At 39.2% G+C, this 19,393-nt stretch overlaps 1 long non-coding RNA gene across 1 annotated transcript; it reads right to left on the reverse strand.

Annotated features, from left to right (window-relative positions):
• Positions 1 to 11,981: 11,981 nt before the first annotated feature.
• Positions 11,982 to 15,733, reverse strand: LOC138129918 (uncharacterized). Its single transcript, XR_011159432.1, has 4 exons — positions 12,662 to 15,733; positions 12,458 to 12,598; positions 12,251 to 12,395; positions 11,982 to 12,200 (listed from the first exon to the last, which is right to left on the reverse strand). It is a non-coding gene; the product is annotated as an uncharacterized lncRNA (long non-coding RNA).
• Between the last annotated feature and the right edge of the window lie 3,660 nt (positions 15,734 to 19,393).

The following is a 19,393-nucleotide window of genomic DNA, read 5'->3' on the forward strand; positions in this document are numbered from 1 at the left end:
CGCTGGCCCCCTTGGGGGTGACGCGGCTGAATTTTGTGCTCTTACGCCGGACCACAGCTAATTGAGTGCGATGGACACTGGCGGTAGCTTCCCGATCTCAAGAATCCAAGACATAAATAATGAATGGAAATGTTTTATAATAATTGCATACTGGTTCCCTTTGACAAGAGCACGTTTCCCCAACCGGTAAATGCAAGAAGATCACATACTTCGCGATAAAGAAATTAATATAAGATTCTAAAGAGTCACGTGGCCATCAAAAGCTCAAAGCAAATAATATAATCTTTACTTTAGAACGATAAAGAACTAAATGCTGCTTGACTAATTAAATCGCGACTACAAATAATGTACAAGAATTAGAGAAATAATTTACCTGGTGAATGTAAAGAACGTGGTCACAAAATGGCTGCTGGAAGTACTGAACGTACCTCCGGCTACTTTGGAGATCAAACCCCGAGTGAATCAAAAAGCCTTGTTTCCCGTCCCGCAATCGGTTTTATCATTTCTGGCGCACCCCACTTTCGCAACCCCTACTTGACCAAAGTGACCAATCAGCTCGGTTCTACTTTACGCCGATCGCGACGCCTTTTCGAAATCTCTAGAACTTTTGAAATTACAGTTTCCGTTTTTCCACCATTATTTTAAATGTTTAAATTTAGACTTTTGTTAGGACCAGACCAAATTTGTTCTTGAATTAGAAGCCTGAAAAAGATAACTAAATTACTGACTCTATACAATAATAAAAATCAGCATCAAGAAACAAACACAATCTAAAATTGGGACAAACCGAATTAACACGAACACTGAATTACTGGCTCAATACAATAATTAAAATCAGCAACAAGAATTCGACAGAATTAAATGAAATAAACATAATTTAATATGAAACAAACATAATTAAAATGAAACAAACATAATTAAAATGAAACAAACATAATTTAAAATAAAACAAACATAATTAAAACAAAACAAACATAATTTAAAATGAAACAAACATAATTAAAATAAAACAAACATAATTAAAATGAAACAAACATAATTAAAATGAAACCTAAATTGGGCTTGAAACGCTGTTACGCAAGTGTTATATCATGCATTGACCTGCTACTTCTAAAATTTGCTCTACATTGGTTTGATTCCCCAAAACAGTTCTAATTAATAATTACTTCGTAATTTTCATTCTCTCTCTCTCACTCACACATCTGATTTCTACGACTACCTGGCTTTACCGTTAACCTGTTGTCTCTGTTTTTTCTACCGACTCCTTTCCTATTTTACTTTGTTACTTTTCTAACTAAAAGTGCAAACGATTCCAGTTATTTTCTACAAAAAAGCGCTCTGTTTCTGATTTGCAATTCTCGCCCTTTAATTACAAATATGCCACAAATTTGAGAATGCTAAAAAAGTAAATTATTAACCCAATGAACATTAATTTTGTGGTTCTCTCAATTTGAAACCTGCTAACATCAAATTTATTAATTCAATTATCCCCTGATTTTAACTGGACCACCCAAATTGTCGAACGAGTAAATTTTGCAATGTTTCTTTTCCCATAAAAACTGTTATCTTTGTGTTGTGTTCGGACAGGACGTGTACCTGCATTTTCAAAGAAAGGTTGGCAGATTTCACTTGAGGAATGTGGTGCCGACACGGCTTCAATAAAATTTACAACTGGCCAGCATTTCCGTCGCAAATGAACGGTATTTAAAATATTTCGTTAAAATTATTTTAAAATTAAAATTCTTAATCTATCGAACCTATTCGGACCGTTACAGTATCATATGACTTTGTTTTTTATGTGTTAATAATGAAATGATATTAAAGAAGTTGTAAAAATTAATTTTTCAGGTCTTTCGACAAACATAGAAAAAATAGAAATTCAAAATAATTAAAAAATGGTGTTTACGACATTGTAATTCTAAATGAACGAGGTAATGTAAATAACTATTACATTGCATGCCTACAAAAATGGTCATTATGTACACACGCGGCCACCCGAAAATTCAGGATGGGTGCCGTAGAGTTCTCAATTTTTCCCTTGATTAAAACGGGACCTGGCCAGTGGCGTTTGTGCTGAATGCATTTTTTTTATGCCAAATACTCGTATATGCTTTTTTGTTTGACACTGTCAGAATTTGAGAATTTTCTCCTGTGTGAACGGATTTTCATAAATGCCACAACTTGTTAAAACGAAACGTCAAGCTGATTTTAAAGATTTTAAGCGAGTTCGAGTCTTTAAGAGGCTCGTCGAACAAAAAAACGTTGTATTCACTCGTTCATGCATAAATTGGGCTCCTTTTGGCACTCGTGGCCCACTCGTGCCAAAAAAGCCCAATTTACACACGAACTCGTTAAATAAACTACTATTGTTTAAAAAAGTCAAGATTCTAAAGTTAGTCTTGAAGAAATATATTACTTATTGTGGGGTTTAATATATTCGCTGTTTATTTAACAAAGACTTAAATACAAGTAACCATAAAGTAAGCAGTGTATCTAGGAGAGAGGTTAGAGAAGTTGAGTACCCGCGGAAGCAAAACTTCTTGTTAATTCTGGCCGGGCGTCGATCTTTTATAGGCGTCGATTGGCGCCGTTTCGACGACGGTTGATGATTTGACGTCGGCGGGAAGGTTTGACCAATGGAGACTGTGACGAAGCGTAGTGCCGCAAGATACTACTAGCGACACCACGAGGGTAGTAGTGGGGCGCATTTTTACTACCCATTCGGCGTAACATTTCCCTACAGTCTCCCCCTCAGACCCAATATAGCGACTCGCTATTGGGGCTGAATCACCGGGTTCTTGCGGGGTCGTCCTCGTCTTCGGACGGGGGCGACCGGAGCTTGGTGGAATGTCGATTGATCAGTGATAGGGCTGGAGCTGGGACACGTCGTAGATAACAATGGCGTGGGGCAGCGTGTCCAGACAGTCCAACTCATAACTGGTGGAACCCGTTCGGGCGCGAATGGCGTAGGGTCCGTTTCGGCATGACAGGAACTTGGAGGAAATTCCTTGCTGGGCTTGGCTTGGTGGGTGGCTGAGGTCGGCGTGGCGTTTTCTTGGGTTCTGTTCGACCTCATGTTGTTCTCGGGGGTCGTTTGGGGCGTCGCCCATTAGCAGGAGCTTTGGTGTGGCTTCGGCTACAAAATTCTCAGAGACGACGATGCTCCGTGCATCGTGGGTAACATCGTCGACGGTTGGCAACTCGCGGGCGACGTATGATAGGACCGGGTGAATAGACGGTTGGCGTATTCACAGTACTCTATCGGTTTCTCGTCTTTTCGCTACCCTTGGAGAAGAGCTGCTCGTTCGTTCGGGGTGTAGTCAGCGCCTTCTTGGGTTTTCAAATTAAGCGAGGAGAATTCGAGCGGTGTGGCGTAATCGGTCGCGTCCGTGAACATGTCAGTGGCGCTGTCGGCGTCGGCCCACGTGTATTCAAAAGCACCGGGTGCCTGGTAGATGTTCCAAACACCTGGGGGTTGGACAGCGATGGATGTACTTGGAATCGGGGACCGTAGTTCTCTGCTTCTATCGGCTCCGTGTGGACGGGGTGCTGTTTCTGCCGCGGCGAGTCCGAGATCATTCGATTGCTGGGATGTAATCTCGATGACACCGTCCATTGGCGTCATTGGGTAAATGACGTCGTCATCTTCCCTGAAATGGAAGCGTTTCGCGAGGCTAAATCCGGAACTAGCCCAGCGTCTTCGATGAAGTCGGCGCCCAATAACGTTTTGGTGCCGGCGTTTTCGGATAACGCCACAAAGGTGGTGGCGATCACCCTTCCGTGGAGAGCGATGTTGGTACGAATCGTGGGCACCGTCATCGTCTTGGTGCTACCATCGGCAAAAGTGGCGTCGATGGTTTCGTAGTGCACCGAGTGTTTTGTTTCTCGTAGTCGCTGGAAAAGGCTCACGCTGGCTACGCTTGACTCTGCGGCGGTGTCGAGAAACGCGGTTCTGGTTGTAGCTGCTACCTGGATAGTTACAGCTGGTCTTGAACGTGGTTTGAGCCTGGTGGAGCAGAACCCTACGATGTTGACGTGGACGTTCGTGTTAGACCCAGTGTCTCGATTACATTGGGGACAGTTTCTTCGGAATACCCCGGGAGCGTTACACCCGTAGCAATGGATTTTTTCTGGCGGTAGGGGGCGAGGCATTGTCGTGTTCGTGAGTTGTGTCTCGTTCGCCTGGCGTTTTCTGCATTCTGGTGCAGTGTGGCTGGGAATACGACAATATTCGCAGCGCGCGCGTGTTTTTCTTTTTGTGGTACCTGTGTTGTTTCCTTGGTTTCTTGGGGTTTTCGAACCGGTAGGAAATCTTCCACGGTTCGTGCCCTGTGGTCCTAGGAGTTCTTCGAACATCGTGATTTCTTCGCGGCGTAGTTTACCTCGAATGTCATTTTTGAGTGAACCGAACATTATGTCGATCTGCCAAGATGTTGTTAGGGTTCCGGACAGGCGTGAGAACAAATCCCGCTGGATGGTGATGTACCTGTCGATCGGCATTTTTTCTGGCTGGACGTAGGTGTAAATTTCGTTGAGGATTTTGTAGTTCGGCTCTACTGGCGCATGAGCTCGCTTGATGAGCGTTATTGCTTGGTCCCAGGTACTTGCCTGCGTTTTCACATCGTTCCACCATTGATTTGCCTCTCCGACAAGCAGCAAGGGTAATCCTGTGAGCGCGTTCTCGTCCGTGATGCCTTCAACCTGCTTGTAGATGGACACAGTGGTGACGAATTCCTCTATCGTCGTGGCGGATCTCAAACCGTCGTATCGAGCGGTACAATGAGTAACATTTTTCGTGTTCACTGTCGGTTCACCTTGGTAGGTCCGGAGCAATTCCCGGAATTGTTCGGTGAACATCTGAATCGCCATTTCTTCTTTTTCTTGTCTGGTTCGGATGCTTCGTCGCGTTGGTTTCGAAATGGTGACGTTAGTTGTGGAGTCGGCTGCTCCAAACTCTCACAACTAAGTCTGTTTTCGTTTTTCTTCAAAATCTCGGCGTCGTCGTCGAGTTACACGTCCTGAACGTTAGTTGTGAGGTCGGGTTACCCAAGCTCTCACAAGCAAGTCCGTTTAACCTCTGCGTCGTTGTCGAGCTCCACGTTCTGAACGTTAGTTGTGAGGAATACCGAAATAGAAAATCAGAAATTAAAAAATATTTAAGATTATTTTTTGGTCGTCTCTATTAGAAATCTTGGCAAGTTAGGCATGTATTTGCCCTTGAATTGTTTAATATGTTTTAATAAGCCAGGTAGCGTGGTCCAACCCGTACACGTCCTTAATCCCTGGAGGCTTCCAGAATACTTACAAAATTCAGGTAACGTGGTCGAATTCCCATACGCCCCGACAACTCATTGTTCATTTTTGAAACTCTAAATTAAAAGAAAGGACATTATCGATAAATGCCCTGAGACAAAGACTCCATTTTAAGGGATTTTTGTGTCTTGAAATTTTACGTGTCAAACAGATTAACTTAACATTACGTCAAATTAAGTGAGATGGAAAAATTGGTCGACACCTTAAGACAGTAGCGGCGTTAGTTTGTACTTTCTAGGGAATTTTCGAATTTCATTTCAACTGCTGATTTGTCACCATTTTGTCGCAAATCACTGCCTAGTTGTTGTTCTTCACCGTGTTCAAGTGTTTCGTTCTTTAATCCTTCGAGTGTTATGTCTACTAATACTAATCTTATAACTGTAGTGACCCAGTTTAAAATTTAAAATTTTAATTCCCGGTACCGCCACGAGAGCACGCCAAAACGAAAGTACTGAATCGTTTCAACTTCCTTGAGTTTTCCTCGATGAAACTTTCCTCCCTCATTGGGTGTATTGTTGGTTGCCGCATTCCCTTGGATGAAATTTTGGCGGAAAAAATACGAAACAAAAATAATGAGAAAAGAAATATTTATGGATCCTACGTTGTTTTATTTTCCATTTTGTTTAATTAGGTTCCAACGAGAGGCCGTACCTTCGGAAGGTTTTTCAAAAATAGAATTAAAACGATTGAGCACACTTCACTTAAATTTTATTTAACAAATAATCGAGTGTGGTGGTGTTTGGTCCCAACAAATGATAGAAATAAATAAATTAATTTAATTACAGTTGGTGGACATTTGACTCAGGTAGATTTGATTCGCGGCTCGCGAATTGAGATTTGACTCCTGAATAAATGACTAAGCTGGGCAAATACAGAAGTTTCTGGAAACTGGAAACCTTCAGTCAAAGCCTGATCTACTCCGGTGGTTAAAAATAAAAGGGAAAAGGTCCTAATAGACTTATAGGGTACCTCTCTTCAGGTGTCAGCTGGCCTAGTTTGATCACTGTCCCATTTACGGGTGACGCGGCTGTTTGTGCATTTACGCCGGATCACAGCTAATTGAGTGCGACGGACACTGGCGGTAGCTTCCCCGACAGCGAAGGCTCCCAAGCAATGAATAATTAATTAAGATACTTTATAATAATTTTATAATAGACCGCCTTGGCGAGAACACGTTTCCCCAATCGGCAAATACAAGAAGATCACATACTTCGCAATAAAGAATTTAATTCAAGATTCTAAAGAGTCACGTGGTTGTCAAATGCTCAAAGAAAATAATATAATCTTTATTTTAGAACGATAAAGTACTAAATTCTGTTACTAATTAAATCGCGACTACAAATAATGTACAAGAATTAGAGAAATAATTTACCTTGTAAATGTAAAGTACGTGGTCACAAAATGGCTGCTGGAAGTACCAAACGTACCTCCGGCTACTTTGGAGATCAAACCCCGAGTGAATCAAAAAGCCCCGTTTCCCGTTCCGCATTCGGTTTTATTATTTCTGACGCACCCCACTTTCGCAACCCCTACTTGACCAGAGCTCGATCCTACTTTACGCCGATCGCGACACCTTTTCGATATCTCTAGAACTTTTGAAATTACCGTTTCCGTTTTCCACCATACTTTTAAATGTTTAAATTTAGACTTTTGTTAGGACCAGACCGAATGTACATAATTTGTTGTTGAATTAGAACTCTGAAAACGTTATTTTAAAACCTAAATTGGGCTTGAAAGGCTGTTACGCAAGTACAATGTCATGCAACTAAATTCCGTTGATCTGCAACTTCTAAAAATTGTTCTACATTGGTTTGATTCCTGTTACGTTATTAAATAAATTTACTTTTCTACCTTCCCGTAGAAAATTTAAATAACGGGTTTTTTGTGACTGATGACTCTTCGGTCGCTCACACTTACACCAACGTCTCGGGAGTGTAATAATGAAGACAAAAATATGATGGCTAACAGGCACAGTAAAGTTCCAGGAGCTGGATGGAAACGCATATACAAGTTACAAGAGTTTAATTCCCAACCTAAGATATTACAGTCAAGTATTGAGAAATTAATATATAGGATAAGCTAGATGCCTCTTCGGGCGATACAACTGTAATCTACTATAACTCGTAACTGAAAACTCTGTTCCTATGCTGTACAATAAATGAAAAACATTTGCTGTAATTACGAAAATATGAAAAGGTGGCTAATAACAATAACTTAAAATCAGACTGTTGAAAGCACAGAAGGCGCACGAAATATATGAAGGTAAGATTTGAAAAACTGGATCCCTGACCAGGCGTGGATTAATTTGAAGTAAAAATTTTTGAAAAGGGATGAAATTCCTTACACCGGGTTCGAATATCGGGTCTTTGGACGTCGAAGACGATTCGTGGAATTTCCTGGAAAAGCGAACTGGAGGAAGATCCTCCGAGTCCCTCTTTTCGCCACTAAATCGCTACGCCGTCCGTATCCACGGAAAGTCCTCGGGGTCCTTCTTCCCTCGACCCTTCCTAGGAAAGAAGTGATTAGAAAAGTATCGGACCCCGGTGCAAGAAATGAACAAAAAAAACGACGCGAAACTGGCGACTCGTCTTTCTTGACGAGGTCACTGCAGGTCTGATAACGGCAGCGTGTGTTAGAAAAGTTGCCAATATGGCGGACAAAGATGAAAGTGACGCTGTATGACCTTGTCAGGATTTCCACGAATCCTTGAGGACGGAGTCCTCGAAGAGGGTAGCCCGGTGTGCGGTCCGGCCCATCAGAAGGATCCTGGAGAATGATGACGGCCCAACAGGGTGGCGATGTTTGATCCGCCGAAGCGTAGGGTCGATGAACCCTGGTGCAGGAAACCTTGATCCGCCGTAGCGTTTGGTTGGACTACACCCTGGGCGTCTTCTCCAGCCGACACGGATTTCCTCCACGGGCTCGCCAACACCTGTTACACTGGGAAAACATCCCCTAATCTCCCCCTTATAAACACAAACACACACACTCGGCGCTACGGTCGTGAAGCCCCTGAAAAAGGCGTCGGTTCCACGTTTTATACCTTTTGCCCCTTCTCTCGCAAAATCGTCGCGGCTGGTACCGGAAGTCGGGGTCCGAGAGCCCGTTCTGGAACGTTCGCGAACCTACTAGAATTTACGATTTGCCGCGAAATTTAAATCGTAACATTCCCCAAAACTGTTCTAATTAATTCGTAATTTTTATTCTCTCTCTCTCACTCACACCTCTGATTTCTATGACTACCTGGCTTTACCGTTACCCTGTTGTCTGTTTTTTACCTACTCCCTTTCTACTTTGCCTTGTTACTTTTCTAACTAAAAGTGCAAACGATTCTAGTTATTTTCTACGATAAAGCGTTTTCTTTTTAATTTGCAATTCTCGCCGTTTAATTACAAATATGCCATAAATTTGAGAATGCTAAAAAAGATAAATTAACCTAATGAACCTTGATTTGGTGGTTCTGTCAATTTGAAATCTGCTAACATCAAATTCATTAATTCAATTATCCCCTGATTTTAACTGGACTCCCCAAATTGTGGAACGAGTAATTTTGCAATGTTTCTTTTCCCAGGAAAACTGTTATCTTTGTGTTGTGTTCGGACTGGACGCGTAGCTGCATTTTCAAAGAAAAGTTTTCACTTGAGGAATGTGGTACCACTCTTGCCGACAAAGGCATCAATAAAATTTACAACTGACCAGCATTCCCCGTCGCAAATGAGTTTTAAAAATTAAAATTCTTAATTTATCGAATCTATTCGGACCGTTACAGTATTAGCGGTTGAACTAGGAACTAAAAGGAGGGTTGGCAACTCTTAGGGAGAGGAGGATGAAGCGGTTCGCGCGCGATGGCCGAAAGGGTATTTCGCTTCTGTTTGGTTTTTCCAAAAGAACACACCGTGCAAAGAGCGATCCATATTTCAAAATTTGTAAGTTAAACCGTGAATCAATTAGACAAGCGTCCCGGGTAGATATTTTGTGTCCCCGTGAGGAATTCGACGTTTTAATCCACCCCGGGTAATTTATCCCAAGTTCGTTGTCTTATTTCTTGGGACCGGGACCACGTAGTAAGGGTGTGTTGTAGATATTTTGTTGCATGCTGTTTCTTTGGAGAAGCGCCCATTTGTAAATTTTAAGCGTTATCCCTTAAGTTTCTCCCGGAAGAGGCAATTTTCAGGCAATCCGTTAATTTCGAAAATTAGTAGCCGTCATCCGAATCGCGTGCCTCCATTTTGTTTTTCTTTCGCTAACATTTTCTAACGGCACTTGATCCGCCATTTTTCGTTTAGCATTGCCAGCGTTTATCGTATTCGTTATTTATGTTGCTTACTTATATTTGTGACATTTAAAGCGTTTTTTTTAAATTTTATCGTTGTTTAACGTTGCGCTTTGTTTTCTTTTTATTTTATCTTTGTTTAATGTTGCGCTTTGTTTTGCTGAATTTTATGATCGTTTAATGTTACGCTTCGTTCCATTGAATTAAACTCGGATTTTCTTTGTGTTGTTGCTAAGCATCGCTAGATTTCGGATGAGTTAAAGTTAAAATGTTGTAAGTACGACACTATGGGAGTTAGGTGACATTCAGGAAGCCGTGGGGTTGTCTAGTACATCTCTGTGGAGGCCACGGTTAGTTAGGACCGTCGCGGTTCTAGAGACCTCGTGGTTTGTCGGTAAACGGTTGGTTGGGGAAGGCGGACCTGCTCGTTGCGGCTGTGGAATGCTCATCGTACAGCTCCGAACGCTTCTATCACTCTTTCTTGGTCGGTAAAATAGTCCGACGTTCATTTACCCGAGTATCTAGAAACGTCGCTGGTCTCAAGCCGATTCAGATTATTCTTCTGAGTCCCTTCGCGGCCGAGAGTTTGTTACCTCAAGCTCGTAAACTCCCGTTGGCGTACCTTCACCGCGTAGTTCCTAATTTAACATTGTTTTTGTTCGACACTGTCAGAATTTGAGAATTTGCTCCTCTGTGAACGGATCTTGATAAAATTCACAACTTGTCAAAACGAAACGTCAAGCAAATTTTAAATGTTTTAGGCGATTTGGAGCTCTTAAAAGGGACTCGTCGAACAAAAAAACGTTGTATTCAACTCGTTCTTGTGTAAATTGGGCTTTTTTTTTGGCACTCGTGGGTCTTTAAAACGCTTGCTTCAGTCACGTTTTAAACTGGCCCACTCATGCCAAAAAAAGACCAATTTACACACGAACTTGTTAAATTAATAACTATTTTGTCATTAATCCAGTTGTAAAAGATGAGTAATACCTGGGATACGGTTTTTGAAGAGGGTTTTCCATCCGCCCCACTCTGTAATAACTGCATTATAATTTGTTTACTTGTTTGACAAGCTTTAACCTGTCATTTTGTCTGTCATGTACCTGTTTTTTCTGTTGATTTAAATGTTACTGCATTCATCTTGTCGTTTATCTTTGTAATGGACTCAGTTAGTTAATTTACTGTACTCCGTTAAACTTAATTTCTGGTATTTTGGATACGTTTCATTTTTAAATCGAAGTTATTACAGGCATTTTAATAAAAGATATTTTGCGTCCCTCACATGTGTGTTTTATTTTGCGGCACTCTTCCAACTGGAACCCTCATCGGTCATCGTTTGCATTCCGAACCGTTTCCGCCAAAAGAAAATCATAATCACATTTGTTTCAGTTTGCACAGGTTCGAATATTTGGCGGAAAGAAGTAATGTAGTTAGATCATTACAACAATTTTCGAAAAGATAAAGAAACTTCTGTGGGGGTTACATACAGGTGCACCAATAAAAACTGTAAAGCTACAATATCCGAACAAGTTCTGTTAAAAACAAACAATTTTCATCATCCCGCTAAAGAAGACTTGTGTGTAAAGGTAAGCTGGTTTTTACTTTAATCGTGTTTTTATACGTTATTTTGGTTTCATTTATTCAGTAAATTATATATACACAAAATACCTAGCTATTTGTAATATCGAGTAATCCTCAATTGCTTATTTATTTTTACAGAAAATACAAAATGCAATCAAGAGGAGGTTATCCTGTTCTGATTCATGAAATCAAAATTTAAATTCATCAACTGTCATTTTGAGATTATTAGCCAAATTACATACCTACGTTGATTACTAAATTAAATCACATTATAAACGGTATCAAGTGGTCAGCGTCATTAGTATTTTTGGTTGCGTACAAAATAAATTCAGAAACAAGCCTTATGTGACTTGCCCTGTAGGTATATGGGCTTTTTGTAGTAGCAGTACAGAGCGTACGACTAACGCGCGTGAATCTTTTCACAATAATTTTAATGCAATTTTCTATGTTTCGCATCCTGATATTTATAGATTTATTGAAACACAGAAAGATATACAATTAAATATTTTTTTGTTCGACACTGTCAGAATTTGAGAATTTTCTCCTATGTGAACGGATTTTGATAAATGTCACAACTTGTCAAAACGAAACGTCAAGCTAATTTTAAAGGTTTTAAGCGATTTGGAGCCTTTAAGGGGCTCGTAGAACAAAAAAACGTTGTATTCAACTCGTTCGTGTGTAAATTGGGCCTTTTTTGGCACTCGTGGGCCTTTAAAACGCTCGTTTCACTCGCGTTTTAAAATGGCCCACGCGTGCCAAAAAAGGCCCAATTTACACACAAACTCGTCAAATAAACTACTATTTTGCGCGATTGTACTCTATTTGCTTGTTTACCACGTCTGTTTCCAAGACGGTAAGCTCTGTTTACTCGTTGCTAACGACGGTAAGTAATTTTTGGTGTTCTAGAACGGTAAGTAAAGTTTATTTAAAATTAACCGATTATTATAATAATTTTTATATAGACAGAAGTTGAAGACAAGATGTGGGGGCACTTTCTGGAAACTCATAAAGCTCTTGTAGTCGGCTTTCCTTGGCGCTGCAATGAGCAAACTTGCCGCGACATTGGCATTGTCAAAATTTTCATACCCCGCATTTTCATTGTCTTCTTGATTAGGTACACATTGAGGTTGTTGGTTTCGAAAATTCTTCATTTATGTAGACAGAAGTTGAAGACAAGATGTTAGCACTTTCTGGAAACTCACACGGCTCTTGTAGTCGGCTTTCCTTGGCGCTGCAACGAAATAGCATTTTAGCAAACTTGCCGCGACATTGGCATTGTCAAAATTTTCATACCCCGCATTTTCCTTGTCTTCTTGATTACACATTGAGATCGTTGGTTTCGAAAATTCTTCATTTATGTAGACGGAAGTTGAAGACAAGATGTTAGCACTTTCTGGAAACTCACACGGCTCTTGTAGTCGGCCTACCTTGCCGCTGCAACGAAACAATTTTAGTAACAGACTTGCCGCGACATTAGAATTGTCAAAATGTTCATACCCCGGATTTTCCTTGTCTTCTTGATTACATATTGAGTTCGTTGGTTTCGAAAATTCTTGATTTATGTAGACACAAGTTGAAGACAAGATGTTAGCACTTTCTGGAAACTCACACGGCTCTTGTGGTCGGCATTCCTTGCAGCTGCAATGAAATAATATTAGTGAACTTGCCGCGATATTAGTATTATCAAAATTTTCATACCTCAAATTTTCCTTGTCTTCTTAATTGCACGTTGAGGTCGTTAGTTTCAAAAATTCTTGATTTGTGACGCACCACACATTCAAAGTTTCTTCTACAACATCCACTTCGTTTTCACAATCACTAATATCACTCATTTTACTGCTTGTTTTTCAACACAACTGGCGAAATTTTTGATAACCACTTTATTTGATATTGAACATCATCTGGTAGTAATGTAGATGGGAAGGGAGGAGCAAAAACGTAATGAGCCATTTTATTATTTTTTAAAATTGCCAATTCTTTCGGTATAAATTTATTATTGGTAATTTTAAATCCTTGAATATCTATTAGTACCATATTTCTTTGATCCATAATACAACTTTTTTCGCACTCTATCACAAATCGTACTATAGATGGACACACTACACTGAATATTGGTTTGGTAACAAATGTTTTTAAATTATCCATTATTATGTCTTTATATTCTTATAATTTCCTCCTCTCCCTTTTCTACTCTTTACAACATTAAATTTTATTATTAAGTATATTCAAATGAAACATTCTTAATTTTTTATAATACTTTTATTATATACATAAGAAAACATTAATTATTACATACATTGTTTTATTACATTAATATTATATTTAAAAAAAATTTCTTCTGCTTGATCCAGTTAGGGTTCCATTTCCCGAATGTGATAGCTCGGATGATTGTTGTGGTGGTTGTGGTGTTGATTGTTGGGGTGGTGGTTGTGGTGTTGATTGTTGTGGCAAATGATCATTTGAGGAATATGATGAATCACAAAATTCATTATAATCATGATGATTATATGATAAATTTTGATAAGTTTCCTCTCCTCTACACCGCCTTAAATGTCTATTCAAATGTTTCAGTTTTAAACGGTGTCCTTCATTCTTAGGACAGGTCACCCAACGTTCTTCTTCAAGCATCTTGATAAGACTGCTTTGCAGATTCTTCTTTCGAATTATTTATTTCATTTACACATTATTCGCTTAACCTACACAAGTATTTTGGTTTTACATCTGTCTTACTGCTTTTGTTGCCGGATTATATGTAAAAATTCGATCATTAATCAACAAAGCATGTGTCATAGTGTTGGCAGGCATTGGAGTACCAGTATCAAATTCTACTCGTACTGTTACTGCTTGCGTTTGAAAACCTAATTTTTGTTTTGAGCAATCAACAGCAATTAAAGGATATTTGTTTTTAAACTCTTCGGGAGTTATATCTGTTTCTGTTTTTTCTCCAAAATAATAACTTGTTCGAAATTGAGCAAACATTTCATATAGTGTAGAATACTGATTATTGTTGAAGTTATTATTCACATTTTCATATGGAAATCTTTCATTATTTAAGTAAATTCTGATATTGTTAAAGTCACACTTATCAAATTGACTATTATTTTTCTTAAATTGTCCTGCTCTATTTGTTTGGAATCCCAGAGTAACATATCTTGGAGATTCTAATTTGGTTGCTGTTTTAATCGTATACGAATGTTTACTTATATCTTGTAATGCTGGAAAACTATGCAATTCCCATGTACGATGCGCAACCTGTATGTCTTTTCCTTTTTTAATCAAATCTGCCATCGCAGCTTCTTGTCTTAAACCAGGTATTATATGTGGTACTCTCCATGCTATTTTGTTTATGATAACTTTTGCTTTTTCATCAGAAGTAGATATTAAAGCATCAACATCACTATTGCTTCGAATCAATACTAGTTCTTGAGCGGTTTGAACCATCACTTTTTTATAATCTTCAGCAAATCCAAATATCATCTTTAAAGGAATACAAGCACTAAATTTTCCATTTTCGACAATCTTACTATCACTCGTAGGAAACCATCCGGCGTTTTGATATTTTAAACTTTCACTCGCATTAAATGATACTATCCTGGTTTTATATTTGTATCTATTGTGCGTCCGTTAACTTCTAAACGAATTTCACTAAACAAATCTAATATTCCATTATTCACAAATTTAGTGGTTGTTGCGGGGGGTTGAGCAGGCTCATCTTTTACGAGTAGACCTTCACAATAAATATAACTTTCACTAGGTAATGTAGCCAAATCTTCAGGTAAATTAATTCTTATTTCATCATTATTATTAAACCTAGATGTATAAGATTCATGAGTTTGTACCTTATATCCAGCAATCGATTCATCTATGATAACTCCTTCATTGACGTTCAACATTTTCAAACAACGTTAACCCAAGTGATTTTAAAAACCGTTTGTTTTCCTTGCTTAATACTCGTTGCAAGTTTCTCTTCCTACTAACTTTTCTTCGAACTGCATATTCCTTTTTATGCGGTTTGCACTTCACTGATAATTTATTAAAAATAATACTCATTATTGATTATCCGTCATCAAATGTACACCAACAGTTACGGTTTCGTTTCTAAAATTGGTCAACTCACCATCTTGATCTCTTATTTTAAGGGTTATGTTTCTAATTGTATTTACACTGACTGGTAGATAAATTACATGTTCTGGAGATTCTACAATTTTAAAACCTGGAGGTACATTAGGAAAAAATTGATGAATTATATGTGCTGGTTTCCCATTTTGAAAACTACTAACAGTTATGTTACATTCTACACATATAGAATTTATTTTCATTATATCTGCTATAGGGTATTCATTTTAAACGTTGGGTAAAGTTGTAAACGCAAAACACCATAAATTACGAAAGCGGCAAATTTTCATTGTATCGGTACCGTAAAGTAGGAATCCCTCTGATCATATAAAACTGTTACCACGTCGTACTTTCACCATCTTATCGACGAGCAAAAGAAAGAGACGTTAAAATATCCACAAGTAAAAAAAAAATTAAAACACATTTTGTGATCAGTGACCAAAAAAATGTAAAGAGATTGTTAATTTTAAATAATGTATTTAACAAATAAGATTACTTAATAAAGAAATAAGAGTAATTAGTAAAGTATCCATTACATGTATCTTTTAAAGTAAAAAATAAATAATAAAATACGTAAACAAATAAAAAATTAATCGTCATCTGAATCAAATTCACTAGATGATTCACAAGTATTGGCAACAAATGTTAATGGTCTTCTAAAAGTTGATCTCGATCCCACTATTCTTTAATTTTGGACCCGAATATATTGAACACAGTTTTAGATTCACTGAGTTTCGGACAAGTGTCAAAGCAGACAAGTTTTATTACAAAACCCAACATTTAAAATGAATGCACTATATCTCATCCGAATCATGTGATTGATTCTTTCTTAACAGTTTCTTCCCAAATCCCAATATAGGTGCAATCGTATTTGGTTTCGTAAAATCTACATCTTCTGTTGCTTTAATGTGACAATGTAAAGTATTATTATTTGCCTTAATGTCCAGGAAACTTTTTGGAAACAATTTCCCTGTAGCATCTTGTAAATATTTGTTTATATCTTGTAGTTGATAACATCCTGTTGGTATTGTGAACTGTTTATATCCAAAATAAAATTTATTACATCCATCTTGAATATTAGGTATTGAATTATAAACTTCAAAGTTCGTTAAACCCAAAGTGCACTTTTTATTACTCGCATTAATTGGAGGATTAAAATCAGACGATAAAATAGATGAACGACCTGTTAATACGAAGAACATTTTTTCTCACCACTTTAACTTCAAATGATTACATTATTTATACTGCATGAGTATATAAACATTTTAAACATAAATGTCCACAGTTATTTGTATCATAATTTTGAAATCTATCATAAGTATATTTTATGCGGTTCTGTTTTTTATCACTCTGAACATAATGTATTACCTCTCTCGGAGGAAGTAAGTTTCCCATACTGTCAAAATATAAAATTTCACTTTTTAATTTTATATATGCTGTCCAATGTGTTCCAGGTTCGTTCTTATCATCCAAGTTTATAATACCGGTTTCTTTGGATTTTATACGTTTTGGTAAACCGTTACGCATAAATATTCCTCTAAAATTTGGTATATTTAATATTATTACATATCGTAATAATTCCACGTTACTCAATGCATGACGTGGTAATTTTATCGGTAGTTTTTTTGATACCATTGATATGGTCCAACATATAGTCCTTTTCCTTGTCTACGCTTTTTTCTTTTCTTACGCATTCCTTTTCCTTTCGTAATCGATGAAATGGTTTCCATTGCTTTGTTATGTCTTTGAGTTTCTTCCAACAGTTGTTTATCGGATTTTGCCTTATTTATAGCAGTCGCGATTCCTGCTGCACCTCCACCTAACGCTCCAAGCGCCCCAAGCAGGGGAAGAAGAAATGGTAAAAATCCACGACTTTTTGGTGCAACCAATATACGACCTCTTTTACTTTTTTTGCTTCTTTTACTTCTTTTCCGTGAACCCATTCCTAATTTTACTTTAGCCTTCATTATACCTAACACTGTTGCTGCCGCTGCTTTTTCACTAAAACTAGAATCTTTTGCTTTGAGACGTTCTCTTGCTTTCTCAATTAAAACTTTATCTGCTTCGTGTCTTTTATTTAAATCTATTGTTTCGGAGTAGGCTATATCATAAACTTTACAAACCGAATCTAACAAATTTACACCACTATCACCTCGAGCAAGTCGTTTTGTCAACTTCGTACCTGGACCACAAAAATTATATCCTGGTAGATGTAATTCTATCGGAAGTTTATCAATCAATTTATTAACTATAGCACTTCCTTTCTTCAAGACAACACCCTTACGTTTAACATCTTTTGTTCTATTGAACATATTATATACTTTCATTATGTTGAGTGAATCGAACACCATCAACTGACACTTTTCACACAAACATTCATCCTATATACATAATATAATACATTAAACAAACCAACTTTAGAATAATTTTCATTTATTCATAGATTACAACAACAGTTATAAAAACAAAAACTCCTTTAAATATGTATCCTCCGATTTAATTTCAACAAACGTAAAGAATATTTTATTACATTTCCGACACTCTCGTCCATATTTTCCAATAAATCATGTAACTCATTCTCGTCACACACCATATCGCTGCAAAACCCATTAAATTTTTCTGCATTCTCCTCCGATGATCCTCTTAAACCATTACAGCGCAGATCTTCCTTGAAACACCCTTCACACATGACATCTTTAGTCAGAAACAGCTTTTCTGTCTCCAATTTCGAATACAACCTTTGCGTCAACACCACATAACCTTTACACGTCATTCGGTACCACATTTTACCAGCCATCACTACCTATCAAATACACTTAACCAACCGTACCATACGAATATACATTTATACAGATTTTTATCAGGAGCGGGGGAAATTAACAAGGTCAAGTGGTGGGGATATCGAGGTTAACTGGTGGGGGAACTTCCAAGGCCAAGTGGTGGGGATATCGAGGTCAACTGGTGGGGGAAATTGTCAAGGTCAAGTGGTGGGGATATCTAGGTCAAGTAGTGGGGATATCAAGATCAAGTGGTGGGGATATCAGGGTCAGGGGGAGGGGCTTAGAGGTCAAGGTCAAAAAAAGTGGTGGGGGGTGCGTGCCCTCTCCAACTCCCTCTACTGCACACAAAAACTGCAATGGCGGTAGTTGTAGTTGCAGATTGCCTTAGAAACGCGATACAAAAATCGACATTGTGGCAACACGATGTGAAGGGTATAAACGCGTATCGTATTGGGTCTATTCTAGATGTGAATGTTTTGTAATAAATATTCAATCGCGCAAAAAATCTCATAAGCATCACGAACGTTAATGACAATGTACCGATCTCAGACTATTGTCTTCGATCGGTACATTGTCATTACCGTTCTCTATACTTAATATATTAATATTGTAACGGTCCGAATAAGTTCGATAAATTAAGAATTTGTAACGAAGTTACTTAAGAAACGCTCCCGGTGGCGGAAAAATTCCGCTCTTTCTCCGAGCCGGGCCAGAAAATTAGCGCGGAGCCGACTACCTCAACCGCGTCCACCGAATCCGCCCCGGAACCCGTGTTTCTTCCGGCCGACAGTACCCGGGCTCCGCGCTGTGCCGAGCTCCCCCACCGCCCCAGTCGCGAGTCGCCGGCCGCGCGCAGCCATCAAGGCAATAAAACGACCGCGCCGAGCCTGCAGAGCACATTCCGATTCCGACACACACTCCGATTCCGATTCCGATCCCAAGTCCGACCATCCAGCTGACTCCTAGCACCGGCTCCCAACACACCTCCGACTCCGCTTCCGACCCCCGACTTCCGACCCGTTCGCTCCCCTAGTGAGCGAACCAGGTCATCCCCTGTTTCCGGCCCGTTCGCTCCCCTAGTGAGCGAACCAGGTCATCCCGCTCATTCCCTGTTTCCGGCCCGTTCGCTCCCCTAGTGAGCGAACCAGGTCATCCCGCTTATCCCTTGTCTCCGGCCCGTTCGCTCCCCTAGTGAGCGAACCAGGCCTCCCCCAATTCCCCCCCCCCCCCGGATCCCGTCACACCCCCGCACACCGTCACCCCCGACCGGTTCTCTCGCGACGCCGCCAAGAGGAAGCACGCCGCCAAGAGGAAGTTCCAGGGCCGACCGGCG

The sequence above is a fragment of the Tenebrio molitor genome, chromosome 4, assembly GCF_963966145.1.
Source record: "Tenebrio molitor chromosome 4, icTenMoli1.1, whole genome shotgun sequence".
Taxonomy (NCBI): Eukaryota; Metazoa; Arthropoda; class Insecta; order Coleoptera; family Tenebrionidae; genus Tenebrio; species Tenebrio molitor.